Source organism: Megalobrama amblycephala, linkage group LG21, assembly GCF_018812025.1.
Source record: "Megalobrama amblycephala isolate DHTTF-2021 linkage group LG21, ASM1881202v1, whole genome shotgun sequence".
NCBI lineage: Eukaryota > Metazoa > Chordata > Actinopteri > Cypriniformes > Xenocyprididae > Megalobrama > Megalobrama amblycephala.
Genome location: NC_063064.1, coordinates 18,355,189 through 18,369,525, shown reverse-complemented (window position 1 = coordinate 18,369,525; position 14,337 = coordinate 18,355,189). Strand labels below are relative to the sequence as shown.

General features: G+C 36.9%; 1 protein-coding gene across 4 annotated transcripts in view; it reads left to right on the top strand.

Annotated features, from left to right (window-relative positions):
- The window catches only part of ptpdc1a (protein tyrosine phosphatase domain containing 1a), a 73,102-nt gene that overhangs the window by 15,284 nt on the left and 43,481 nt on the right, over positions 1-14,337 (top strand). For 2 of the 4 annotated variants that reach the window (XM_048172446.1, XM_048172445.1), the window contains exons 2-3: positions 504-542; positions 2,530-2,743. The gene's annotated coding sequence lies outside the window, so the exon portion shown is untranslated. Of the gene's footprint in view, positions 1-503; positions 543-2,529; positions 2,744-9,118; positions 9,224-14,337 lie in introns of all 4 variants that reach the window. The other 2 variants (XM_048172444.1, XM_048172443.1) reach the window with 2 other exon arrangements.

Below are 14,337 nucleotides of genomic sequence, written 5' to 3'. Positions count from 1 at the left end.
TGTTTCCAGATCGAGGGCGAAATTGGCTCTGTGCTAATTCAGTTTCCACATCAAGCAGAGGGAAGACCACCCACTAAGAAAGTCCAACTTGGCATGTCTGTATTCTGTGACTCACTTTAAGTTTCTGTGAATGTGATTGGACTTTTACGAGTAGCTCAACCTCACGTGATAATGAAGCGTTTTCCTTTTCGTTGGCATCATAAGTGCTCTGATCTCGTTGATTAATTCAGTACAATCCATAGTAGTCCTGATAAAACCGTGTAAGAAACCACAACAAAAACTTCTCCACTGAAAATCAATGTCGACGATTTATCAAAATAGCAAGATGTATTGCCTGGGAAAACCATAACCTCTGGCATTGCTACATACTCCAATCTTTTCTTCTTCTTTTTTTTTTTTTTAATGTGGGTTGTTTTATTCTGTGTTGTTCATTCCTTCGCTGCCCCTCTAATTGCATGTTTGTGTTTCATTCCCTTTGGGTTACCCCATGCTCCACGCCATAGAAAGACTTTTGAACGACAAGGAGAACATGGCATCAGAAGGTAACTCTCATTCCAGCGGATGGGATCGAGCTTGTTAATCAAATGCTTTCCAGATCACACTTGAACTGGAGTAATTACTCTTTCCGAAGGAACCGCTGCACACAAAGGCTTTTGTAAACACATTCAATAACTACTTTAATTGGCGCGCAGGTCGGCTAACAACTGGCTATTTGGTGTTTGAGATGAAAAAAGTGTGAAATATGAATGAAACATCGTTGGGTTTTCTGTCGGAGAGATTTATGATACATTTATCAACTCGTTTTATGCCACAGTTGGTGTTTAAGCTTGGTCATGGGCCATTTGCTCCACACAAGCACCATCTTTCTTCATTTGACTGCACGGTGTCAGCCCTTGGAAGACATTTCCACAGCAAGAGTGCAGTTTCAAAAGCCCTGTCCTCCCCTTAGATAAACCTACTCTGGAGATGATGTATAAGGATCTAATTGCATTTCAGTTACATATTTCCTACCAAAATGACTTTATTGTACAATGTTATTGAGGTTAGGGGGTCACAGATCCATTTCTGTTGGTCTTGACGTGTAGAAACAGAACCCAACAGAGGTGTCTTTTAAACTATTCGCTTCTGCTGGTCACTTCAGTGATACTAAAAAAGTGGCCGATAAAACACAAAGGAGAACAAACAGTTGGAAAGGCTTGTGAATTTTTATTTTATTTTATTTATATTTTTTTATACTATTTTATTTTTTGGACAGCAGTGTTTAAATATTTCCTTGTTTGGAATTTTCTTTAAAAATTATGAACTAAAAATAATAATAGTAGCTACACTCTAAAAAATGCTGGGTTAAAAACAACACAAGTTGGGTTGGACAAAGTTTTATTTAACCCAACTATTGTTTAAAAATTACTGTATTGCTGACTTAAAATGAACCGAAAATACGTTGGAAATGAACATTTATTGATATGTTTAATGAACAATAATTAAACAATAAACATTTAATAAATTGCTTATTAATAAATGTTCATCTTTTGATTATTATTGTTGCCTCTAGTAATTATGTGTCTGATTGTTTTTAATTTCCAACCTATTTTGGGTTCATTTTAAGGCAGCCATATAGTAATTTTTAAACAATAGTTGAGTTAAATAAAACTGGCCAGCACGTTGGGCAAACATTTAACTGCTGGGTTTGTCCATTTTGTCCACATGTGTTGTTTTTAACCCATAATATAGAATAATTTAAAATACAAATATTAAACTAAATCTTTTTATTATTAATAGTTGAAAAATTAGGTTGAAAATGCAACCGTTCCATCAGGTCAACATGATGTGGTCTGGAACGCGTTTAACTGCCAAAACAAAATCAAATCAAGGCTTACCGGCACACTACATTGATAACATTACTTCAAAAGAAAATAACCAATTAGGTCTAGGCAACGACATATTATCTGCTGTGCTGAAGGTATGACAACATCATAATTAGTTTATTTTTTTTGTTGTTCATTTGCTCTTAACATCTAACATGTTCTGACTTATCTTTTTAAACATGTGAGAATGCAGATGTTTAAAGTCAAGACATGAAGTCTTTTGTGATTGTCAGAATGCTTAATTTAGCGTGACTGAAGTTTCTACAACCTTTCTATAGCATTTTTAGACCAATTACGGTCAAGATCTTTTTTTTTCCCCCTAGTATCTTTCTTTGCTAAGATAAGCAGCTTCGTTTTCAAAAGGTGAGGTGCAATACTGTTTTTACATTTTTATCCACCTCATTAGTTACATTACATACTTTCTATATAATTACCTCCCTGTGCAGCTTTTTGAAGCTCAATGGCTTGTATTTTATCTTTACTTCAGAGTTTAGACAAGAGCATGTCAGTAGTGATGGTGATTAAGCATTGTGTCACCTTCAAGGTGTTGAGAAAATGTGTTTGAAAAAGGCTTTGTGAAAAAATAGTTGCTTTCTGACGAGTTCTGCTCTGTTTCATGCTAAAGCTTTGAAACGCTCTCGTGGTTTATCCTTTGTGTCTGCAGGTGCGTGCCGTGCGCTGGAAACACACTCATGAGCTAATTCGAGACAAAGTAAAGCTCTCATCTGGGATTGGTAAGAGTCTCTCCAAGCACCCCGAAGACTTCCAGCTCATTCTTGATTGCACATGGCAGCCTCTGACCTGCACCGAAGGCACCCGCTGCCATGGAAGATTGATGATTATCGATGCAGAAACCCTTTGCTAATTCAGCGTACAAGGTTAGTATGCTTTCTTCAATGAGCCAGGCAGATAGCTGGCTAACTGTTTTAACCTCATCTGCGAGTAGCGGTGCCATCAGTGATTTTCTTGAATCGAGAGAAATACCGGAGGACAAGGAGAGGTTACGGCCTCCGAAGGACAAAGAGTCAAGCAAAATTACATTCTTGGTTCAAATATTTTTCCCCAAGTGGATAAAGCAAATATACCTCAGTAACATTCCCATCAAGCCAGTAGAAAATCAACTTTAGCATACTTTTTAGATGAAATAAATCACCTGTTATGAAATCTGTTCCATGTTATGGAATGAAATAAACAATGACCCTTAATTTAGATTAACAATGCTGTGGAAAATTACTGCATAGCGAATGACAGAGGAGATTTGGACTGAAATATATTTGGCTTTGTTTTTAGTGCATAACTTATCATGGTACCTGCACTTCTTCATCTCAACACCTTTTAAGAGCTGTTTTATTGTTCTTTTAGGATGGACAAAGCAACATTGTACTTGTTGTTTGTGGTTCTATCGCTCTACAACAGTGATTTCTAAACTTTTTTTTGCTTTATTTCCATTTGACTCATATTATAGTATCACCTCTCCATATTATTGTATCACAATTATTCACTTTTGATTAAAACAGTCAATACTGTGGGTGAAAACAGGCTCACCGAGTAGCTTCTCTAATGAAACGTTTTGACAGTTCAGGGGACGGTATTACAGAAACATTCTCTGAAAAAGGCCCAACGGCTGATTTATTTATAAATTAAGTCCAGATGGGACGTTTAACAAGAGTCATTTGCAGTCTTGGTGTGGTGGAATTTAATTATCATCAAAGCTAAACAAGTATGAAATATCACCCACAGGTCATACAACTCAGATCCACAAAAACTGACTAAGCTCACTCATTCTATTCAGTTTTATTTGGTTAAAAAGAACCTGACAAAAATGATTAATCGTGACTGATTATTTCAACTTATTGACAGCCCTAAAATGTTAGACATAATTTTTGTTTTTCTAGGTTTAATCAAGCAGAATCAGATTTCTTTCAACAAAACATTGTTTAAATAACAAACTGTCACAAATCGAATGGTAACACGTTACAGTAAGGTTTAATTCGTGAACATTAGTAAATAGAATTGGGTATAAGAAACTAAGAATGAACAGTACTTAGACAGCAAATTGAACTTAAGTGTAAAGTGTTACCACAGAACCAATTTTCTTAATGTTTTATTGTTAAATCATTTCAGATTCTGTTCATTAGGTCCTAACTGACCTGTATTCATTCACAGCAACCCTCAGGTTTATTTACAGCATATATTTTCTATGTGCCATTTAATATTTTTAAATGATTCCGGAGTACAGTCATTTTTGCCAGGAGCTCTTGGCAAAATATTCCTTCTCCAAACATCTTGCATGCAGCTGCCAGACACAGTGCAGTTTTAAAGTGTAAATTAGTTTCTATGACACGCCGCTAATGTAATTCCTGTAATGTAACTCTTATGAATGTGTAGTCTTCATTGACTAGGCCAGATCCAGCTATGCCAAAATGACTGTGTTGGATGAGCGAGCAGCCCTCATTCCTCCGCATTCAGGAATCTGTATTGCGGAGCAGATGTTTAAATCCACTTCTTCTGTCATTTAAAGTGCTCCTGCGGCTTCATTTATTGCCGAGCACTTGTAAACTTTCACATAAAAAACCCTCAGTGAACCTCTATTGAGGACGTTAAGTGTAGTTTGCTATTTATCACTGCTCGCGATGTAGCCAGGCAGATGTGCAGTTAGGCAACGCTGCCAAATCTTACAGACGATTTCATTGCTTACAAGGCTCTCTGGAATACTCGATTCTGATTGGTCAATCGCGCCATCCAGCGGCCTGATATTTTCTAATTTCAGTGCCCGCCCACTTTTTCAGCAGCCTTATTTCCGAAAGTATTTTTCCCATAGGGATTTTAAAAATGTCTTTGTTTGCGAGTTATAAACCATGAACTAAACCATCCAATTTCGAGGTGAATCACAACATTATAAACTTTGGTTGGAAGCAAAAAAGTATTTGAAAGTCTGACAAAAATAAATTAAATGGCTTTAATGAGCAAAAAGATTGAGAAATATGAAAATTTAACTTAAAGATGTGTATATGCTTTAGGTGAGTAGGCGGGCGTTAAAGGGTTAGTTCACCCAAAAATGAAAATTCTGTCATTAATTACTCACCCTCATGTCGTTCCAAATCCGTAATACCTTTGTTTATCTTCGGAACACAAATTAAGATATTTTTGATGAAATCCGAGACTATTTTAACGATGTGTTTACTACCTTTCTGGGCCTTGAAAGTGGTAATTATATTGCTGTCTATGGAGGGGTCAGAGAGCTCTCGGATTTCATCAGAAATATCTTAATTTGTGTTTTGAAGATGAACAAAGCAGGTGTGGAGTGACATGAGGGTGAGTAATTAATGACAGAATTTTCATTTTTGGGTGAACTAACACTTCAAAGTACTTTTTCTGCAATTTGCTTGTTGTAAATCTATCATTGGTGGAGATTTCTCTACAGAATCATGGGTAATGTAGTTTTTTCACCAGGACTTTCACTGTTCAGCATGATTGTTTAAAAATAAGTTGAAATAATGTGGACTGATGGTTTTAACAACAGCATATACCATTGATTAACAATTTAATCAACATTTATCTGGGTAAGTGAAAATGGTGATACTTTCATATCTTTCATATCACACTGTGTACTGGCGCCCTCTTGTTTCATACAGACACAGAGGATTTCAGTACAAAAACTACTGTAATATTGTTGCATTGTTTGTCTTATTGCTAGACCGATTGTTTTGTACATTGAAATAGCTCTAATACAATATACAGGTAAAATAAAAAAAAAATTTAAACTTAATTAAATGTTTAATGTAAAGATATTTATTTATATGATGAATACACTTGTGTGTTTTAGGTTTTAAGAAATGAGAACAACATGGAAAGGATAATATACTACTTCTAGAGTGACCGTTGCTGTAGAGTTTAATGGCGTCATATTAACTGACCTGAAACAAGCACATCTTTTGTTACATCTCTGCATTTGCAAAAATTTTTAAATTGTTTACTAATGGATTGATTGCTCTGAAAGTAAAGGTCATTATGTAATAGAGATGGAAACATGCTCTATATTTGATACCCAAGTTATACTACAATCCGTAATGAGCAACAGGCAGCGTTGGAGCAGGAATTCTTATTCATGATTTGGAAAGCTGATGCTCTGGTTTCTCATTGGCAAAAGCTCACGAAGGCAACATTCTGGGAAAGGCAAGGCTGTTATGAATCGAAACACACTTTTGGAACCTTACGTGGACACTGTAATTATTGCATAGAGAACTTAATGATTCATGTCAAATGGATTAGCCCTTAAAATCTCAGTTAAACAAAGCCCTCTGGCATGCCGTTCATTCGAACATTTATCAGTCGCACATGAGAGTAATTTTTCATGGTCGATGTCCTAAACAGGCTCTAAACAGCGGATCGTGTTTGTATATTCGAGCAAAATATCGAGCGACCTTGGCTTTCAGCTGGCCGGCAGTCACGTTGTGTTAGGTACAGGAAAAAACCTGGAAATGTACTGTACGTCCAAGCATATTTTGACACTTGAGACACTAACTGGAGCCATTACAAGCCAAGCTGTATAGCAAAGTTTAGTGCCTCATACTTCTTTAATGAAAGAGGTGTAATAACTTTCGCAGTCAGTTTTCTGTTACACGCCATACTGGAAACTAATTATATGCTCTCCCACGTTTAATGCAACGCTATGCAAATACCTTGTGTACTTGCTGCCTGGGTAACAAATTGCCATATCATGTGTTACAATTACTTCTTCAGTCCGACTAGCCAATACATCTTTCCAATGAAATGATTTGAAAGCTATGAATTATGGCCATATTTCAGTCTAAAAGAAACAAACCACTAATTGCGATGTGGCCTCTCGGTAATTTTCAAGAAAGAGCCCAGAAAGCACTCCAGCATCGGAGGGGGGGGGGGGGGAATCGCTTACTTCTGCTCCTGCTTTATTTTGGTTTCGAATAACAGACACTACTAATTTGGTGTAGGCTCGACCTTTGGCCCCCTGCCTCTCCCCGCTCGGCTCCCTCAAGGGAAGGCTCCAATCAGCCCACAGCCTCTCCGTTTTTCCCGCCGATCCATCCTTCGCTACCAAACGGACTGGAGACTGCCTTTCCGAAATGTTTCTGCTAATTCCCATTTCCTCTATAATCACAAGCTTTCATGTGAGTGGCTCGGTGAGTCAGTGCGTGGGGGAGGTGGTGATTACTCCAGGGTCCCGAGCATTAACCTCACCAGGTGTCACTGGATGGGCTGTTTACTTCTGTGATTAATGAATGAACTAAAAGTCTTCTTACCCCCCCAACGTCTCGCTCTTTTTTAAACAAGGAGCGTGCCACTGAATCAATTGGGAGAGCTCGGACAAGCCTGTGCCGTATCAGGCTACAGAGGCAGACCTGTCGAACCGCTGCGCTCTTTGTATTAGTTTGGCAGCTCGTTGGGAGGTGGTGAGGTAGCAGTTAGAGGTGCAGTAAAGGTGAACCAGCAAGCGCACTGTGATAATGTTTTCTTTTGGGCTGGAGACAACACAATAGTGACTTTTCAACTGATGCAACGAGAACGAAAGCTAATTTCCTGTGTTAAAGAAATTCAAACCAGCATCCATCAAAGCGCTTGTTGAAATTAAAAGAGTCTCGGTCCAACACACAGGAGTTACAGATGGACTTTTATTAGACCTACGTTTTGCCTTATTTTTGGGATAATCGTAAAAAAAATGGCCCGTGACACGAACGGTAGACGAAGCCAGTCACACAGTTGGATCTGTCGAACGGTCTAATTGCACGTGGCATATTGAAAAACTGACTTAAATGGTTTTAAATTCGACGTAATAGAGCGAGTTTGAGTAAGCTGGTAATGTTGGATTTACAGTGTGCAAAAAGTGACATACAAAGCCCACAATTAAATGAGCATGACTGTAATGACCTCCCTAGACACCGCAGTTCAAATAATGTTTGTAACCTCGACAAGGACACGTCAGTTACTGTTGGCCTAATGACTGTTTTTACTGCCAAATGGACATGGAGTAAAAAAATAAGCTGGGCACAGTAAATTACCTAATAATTGGAAAATATGTCCTCAGTACCATTTTTTTTTTTCCCAAAGGAAAGTATTCCTTTTTCTAACGTGATGTACAGTATGTTCTGTGGATTTTGGTCACAAAAATAATGCCTTTTTGTGACTAAAATGGTCACCAAAAAAAGTTAAAAAAATAAATAAATAAATGAGAAAGAGAGAATTGTTTCTAGCTAAAATGTATGAAATGACTTTTGTGTATAATATATATATATATATATATATATATATATATATATATATACTTCTGTTTAAAAGTTTGAGGTCAGTAAGAGTATTTATTTTATAAAATACTTTTATACAAAAGACTTTTATAAAAGACTTTTATAATGTACAAGATTTGTATTTCAAATAAATACTGTTCTTTTGAATCTGAAAATGTGTCATTGTCCCCAGAAAAATACTGGGAAACTGTTTTAAACATTATAAAAAATAAGTGTTTTTTGAGCACCAATCAGCATATTAGAATGATTTCTGAAGGATCATGTGACACTGACGAGTGGAGTAATGATGCTGAAAATTCAGATTTACCATCACAAAAAATACTAAAAAAAAAAAAAAAATACTTAAAAAAAAAAATTCAAATTGAAAAAAAAATTCAAATAGAAAAAAAAAATATTTTTTTATCCACTAAATGCCTTGGTGAACATAAGAGACTTTTTAAAAACATTAAAATTCGTACTCACCCCAAACTTTTGAAGATAAATTGGACTAGAAAGTGAAGGAAAAACCTCCAACAAGTGTCTAGGAAGCTTTAAAGCTGCTAAAATGTGGTTTGCTACATACTTCACATACCTTCTTTTGAGATATTTCATAGTTTTGATGACTTTATAATTCTAAAATGTGGGAAATAGTAATAATAAAAAAGGTAGTTTGTCTAGTTTTGACAGTTAGTGTAAATTAATCATTTTTACATATTTTTGGCCCAATCATAAAACTGATATTTCCTTATGTCTAGCCTTCTAAACACACACAAAACAGCTAAATACTTGTCATGTAGTTAAATGTGGATATTTCATTACCCATTGCACACAAGACAAACAGTGCAGCACTAAAGTACAGTAAGGCATTTATTTTAATCGGAATGATGTACCGGGGTGCATTAAAAGCTTAACTCTTCACCATTTCCTACACGCACGATTGTGAAATGATCAGTCTTGCACTCTGCCTGAAAGCACTAAAGACATTTTTGCCATCAGCATTCGTCGGTGGTGTTAATCCGTTTCCTATGGAGAAGGCCGAGGGGGTGTGTGAAAGCGGGCTGTGTCATCCCTTCAGCTCTGACAGAGTGCCTGGAAGGAAAGGTGAGGAAAGGTTGTGTACACAGGTGATTACTTAATCACTGTATCCTCTGTGAGAGAGGGCCAACAAAAGGTCATGTCACTCAAGCAACAAAGCTCAATGTACCCTCGTAACCACTCTGCTCAAACAACACTATGCCAGAGACCTCAACTAATGAAGGAGTGGTTACATTTGTTTTGATAGATTCATCAGGCTCATCTCAACTGAAAACACCCCTAAAACATGCCCATGGTTTGTATTTTGCACGAATTAGATGGCGATAGTTGGCATGGTTTGACTGCAGAGTCGCTTTTGGCTTGGATTACTTATTTTTGTGCTTCGTACGTTCCTTTTGCGTGTGACTGATGACCTTCAAAAGTTGCTCTCCGTGGATCTGCAGTTCACCCTCTTTATGAGCCTCTATGAATCTCTACATTGTGTCTGTGCGGCTAAACAAACATGAAGTGGCTCTTCAGAGCCTTAAGGACTTAAGAGATTCTTAGATTTGACAGACCAGCTGAAATACAGTGAAATGTTATTGGATCTGTTTAAAGCTGTGCATTTAGCATACTTTTTTTTATGATATTTAAAGGTGCAGTCAGTAATGCTTTGTTTATGTTACAGTAGTCGATCTGGTAATCATTTTAGGCTGCTGACACAGCGACGTGTATACAGTATCGTGCTAAAGCCAACAGTTTCAGTTATGCACTTTTTAAAGAAATGTATCAGAATGCATTTAGTATTTGCCTGGTCTTGTGATTTCAAAATGGCCGCCCCCATGAGGCCACCCACCTCATGTGAAATAAAAGTAGCCTCAGCAGTAGGCTAGCTTTTATTTGGCCAGTAAAACAGTATTATTAATACAGTACATACTTATCATCTCATTTTAGTGTACATCTATCATTTCAGAATGTTTTTCAAATATACTAACAATTTCTTCATAAATGCTGCAAGGAGGAGATAATTACTGAGTGCAACTTTACCAAAAACCTTTTTGTAATATTTATTCCATTTCCTGGTTAACCTTAATCTGACACATGCAGGTTATGACTTAGGTTGTGTAAAAGGAAACCAATCATCAAATTTTAGAAACTCAAGAGACTTGAAATGACATTGGCATTTGCCCAACAGCTATCAAAAGCAAGAACAGCTATTAGTGCAGTTTCTAAAATAACTCTCACACGACACTCTTATATGCCAAGAGGCGTTTAGCCCCATCACTATGTAATGGAACACATCATTTAGGAAAGTACTGTCATTTGCCGCATGATATCCTGTCAAGTATATGCTTCAATTTAGAAAAGCTCCTGTACTCTTGGGCAGGAAGCAGCTTTGTTGCATAATGCCCTCTCCAGATGTCTTGTACAATTGCAATATCCCTGCAATTAGAGTCATCATACAGTTCACAATGCACACACCGCCGACGTCGGGGAGTAACTAACTAAAAGTAGCGATGCTTCTAACTACACTATTTATTTTCAGTAATGAAACAATAGCTCAACTCTTTTTAAAATAGCATAGCTTTTCCAGTAACTTGCTACTTTTTCCAAAACTGTAGCATAAATCTGCTGTTTTTTGTTATTGTATTGCATGCATAGTTTTGCAACTGGAGCAAACTGAGGCAATAATCACAAGCTCTCCTAAAATGTCCACTTTCTCTTTCATTTGTAGCTTTGGGAATGAGTTCATTCGAAGAGTCATTTAAATCAGAAATAGTAAACATTTAAATGAACAAATGCTTCTGTTTATTGCAATGTTTTTTTTTTTTGTTTTTTTTTGTTCAATTGAGTATATTTACTGTAAATGTATCCCTTTCACCCTTATTTTGCCGTATTGTTTTGTGCCAGTAGCTATTGATTTGCAAAAAGAATACAAAATCATTTGATTTTGTTATATATTCTAAAAATATCCATCCCCAAATGTCTTCTTTTTTAATTGGCTAGCTTGACTGCAGTGTTATTTTAGCATTGTTTGTATGCTATTATAGCATTTTTATTTTATTTTTGTGTTTTCAGATTTAATTTTAATTTTAGGTGAGGTTTTAGTAATTTTGTTATTTGCTTTTGTCATTTTTTTATAGTATTTCTCTCTTCTTCTTTTTTTTTAAATTTAGCTTCATTGATTTCCCTTTTATTCCAGTTTTAGTTTTACCAATTTGGTACTTCAATTAAACTTGACTTGCTACAGTTTTAAAGTAGTTCCCCGTCATCAACACACACACACACACACACACACACAAACTTCAAATACAAAATTTGCATTAATCAAAAATGAACAGATGGTAGCATTACCATAGTGTTTGCACAGATTTTCATTATTTTTTGTTTTTGTATGCAGTAAATGATGTATTTCTCAATCCAAGCTGCTTTTCCAGAACTACAAGTCAAGGCATAGGTCTATCACTCACACGTACTCTGCAGCTTATACAATTACATCACTGTTCACCACAAGCCATTTAGACACTCGTTGACAAACTGACTTGCATCACCTTTTGTTTTGGAGCTCTTAATGGATTATGCTATAACTGTGCCAGTCAGTTTTTCAACAGTCTTTATGAGATGGCTTTTGCTTGTCTGTTTTTCTTCCTCGCTGATGTTAACTCGTTCGCTCGCAGCAGCTGTTTTGAGGATCATCTGTCAAAACAAGAGGGAGCGTTTTGTCAGGGAGATGGAGGGAGGATAGAATGTGTTGTGACTGCCACAGGTGGGGAACCTGACAAGAGGAATAATGAAAAGTCCCAATCTGCGTCCCAGGGCCTGTCACTCTGGAATGCCACAGAGAAATTTCTTCAAACAGGAAAGGATAAGATGGAACATGCTTTAGTGCCTCGGTTTATGGGCAAACCATGGCCAGATGACTGATCTGATGTTAATGAAAGACAAACAAACCATTTGTTTGTGGCGTAATTGAAACAGCCAGGTTACAAGATGAGAGAATAGTAGTGACAGTTGGGAATTGCCGTAATGTGTCAGGTGTTAACAGGTACAGGGAATAAAAAGAAAGGCAGTGCAGTTGGGAGAATTTAATTATGCTGTTAAAGTCAGGGCAGGAGTTGAGGAAGAGGGCATATGGGTTTTGGAGGCCGAGAGAAAGGAAAGCATCAGACACTGATGCCTTTGAATGGCAACTCTAATATCATTTGCCACTTCAGTTCATGCTATTCATAATGTTTATCAGTGCTTGCAGTGTGCTACAAAAAGATGACTGGGGCGTAAAGTTTGTCTTTTCACACTCATGAATTACTTACAATAGCTTGAAATTTAGGGTGTGATCTAAGCGTGAAGATATGTGTTTAAACAGCAAGTAACAGAGTCAGGTTTTTTTTTTTTTTTTTTTGACATGGCGTGGCTCATTTAGTTTAAATCTCCAATGGAAATGACATACAGTGGAAATACACCATGTAAATATTTTTTACATTACAAAAAATGTTATAAATTAATGCATAATTAAGCATGATTAAAAATTAAACATTAGTAAATCTGACAATTTACTCTAAAACAATAATAATAGCAAATAAATTATTGCACTGGTCTACAATTTTTTAGAAGTCATATGCTTCAGAGATAAAATGTGCTATTTATTATGCATTTGATGTGCTGAATTCAAATATGACAATTAAAACACCCGATTGGCTACTGTTTCCAAGATGTTTACATTTTTATATTTTACATCTATATATATATATTGTGTGGACAATACCTGTTAGCTGTCCTTTTTATGTAACACTTTAAAAAGCCGCAAAAGGGTCATATACATCAAATTTATTATGAAACAAGTCAAGTCAAGTCACCTTTATTTATATAGCGCTTTTTACAATGCAGATTGTGTCAAAGCAGCTTTACATTGATAACTGGTACATAAATTTTGGCTGCACAGCAGCTCTTCAAGAATAGTGTCAATGCAGGCAGATCAGAAGCACTGTTGAATAAATGTCAAGAATACTGTTGAATATCAAATGTCAAGTCAAATGTCAAGTGTCCCCAACTAAGCAAGCCAAAGGCGACAGCGGCAAGGAACCCAGACTCCATCAGGTGACATTAGGTGGCAAACAAGTGGCAAATAGGTGTTAAAATGGAGAAGAAAACCTTGGGAGAAACCAGGCTTAGTCGGGGGGCCAGTTCTCCTCTGGCGAACAGTGCTTTGTTACGACTCAGGTTGCTATCATAAGTCTGATAGGATCGCAACAATCAAAGTATTTAAACAAAGGGGCAAATAACTATTATGTACATAGTGTAGTCCTATTGTAGTCCTATTCAGTGTCTACTTGCCACTTCTTGGCTTGTCTCTTGTATTCATTAAATGGAGAATCTCTTGTCATTGTCCAACAATAGTCTGCAAGCATTAATGGTTCAATTTGTTATCTGCACTGTTCAGTGCACAAGTACGAGGCATCTCTGTTCACTTTGGCTAAACAGAAATGGTTCCCTTTGCAAAATCAAACACTGACAAATAAGAGAGCATGACACAAGGGGTGGAAAAACCCAGGCACTGTTTACACCTAGTATTAATGCGTTTTGGTCGATCGGATTGAAAATGGATGACGCAAAATAAAGGTGTAAACGGGGTCTAAAACGTTTTGAGCTTATCCACTTTCGACCACTTCCAGAGGTAATCGAAAATGCATTTGACTGGATTGCTTTCCTAGTGTAAACGCTCATGTGGTCAAATGCATTCGAACAGCCACTAAAAGACCACCTACTCTCCGCCCCTGACCTATTGCGTAAACATTTTGGGAATAACGCTAGCCACACAGGATTTAAACTTTGTCAGCTGAAGACCCAAGTTTGGTTTGAAGGACATTTGGTTTTGAAAAATGTACCAAGCACTATGTTCTCTCACAATTCCTGATTTCTAACACGCACTCACAGCGTTCGGGGTAATATTGCGGCTATCAGAGCAAAAATGAAAGCTGCTGCTCTCTGTGTGTTTTTTCCATCATCACTCTCATATGTAAATTGCACAATATTTAATCCATTCTTCAACACTTATTAAACACACCTGATCCAGCTCATCAAGTACTTCAGGCTTATTTGAAAACTACACGTATGTGTGTTGGAGCAGGGTTGGAACTAAACTCTGCTGGACTTTGGCCTTCTAGGATTTGAGATTTGCACCTCTGCCGTGCGATTTCTAGAGC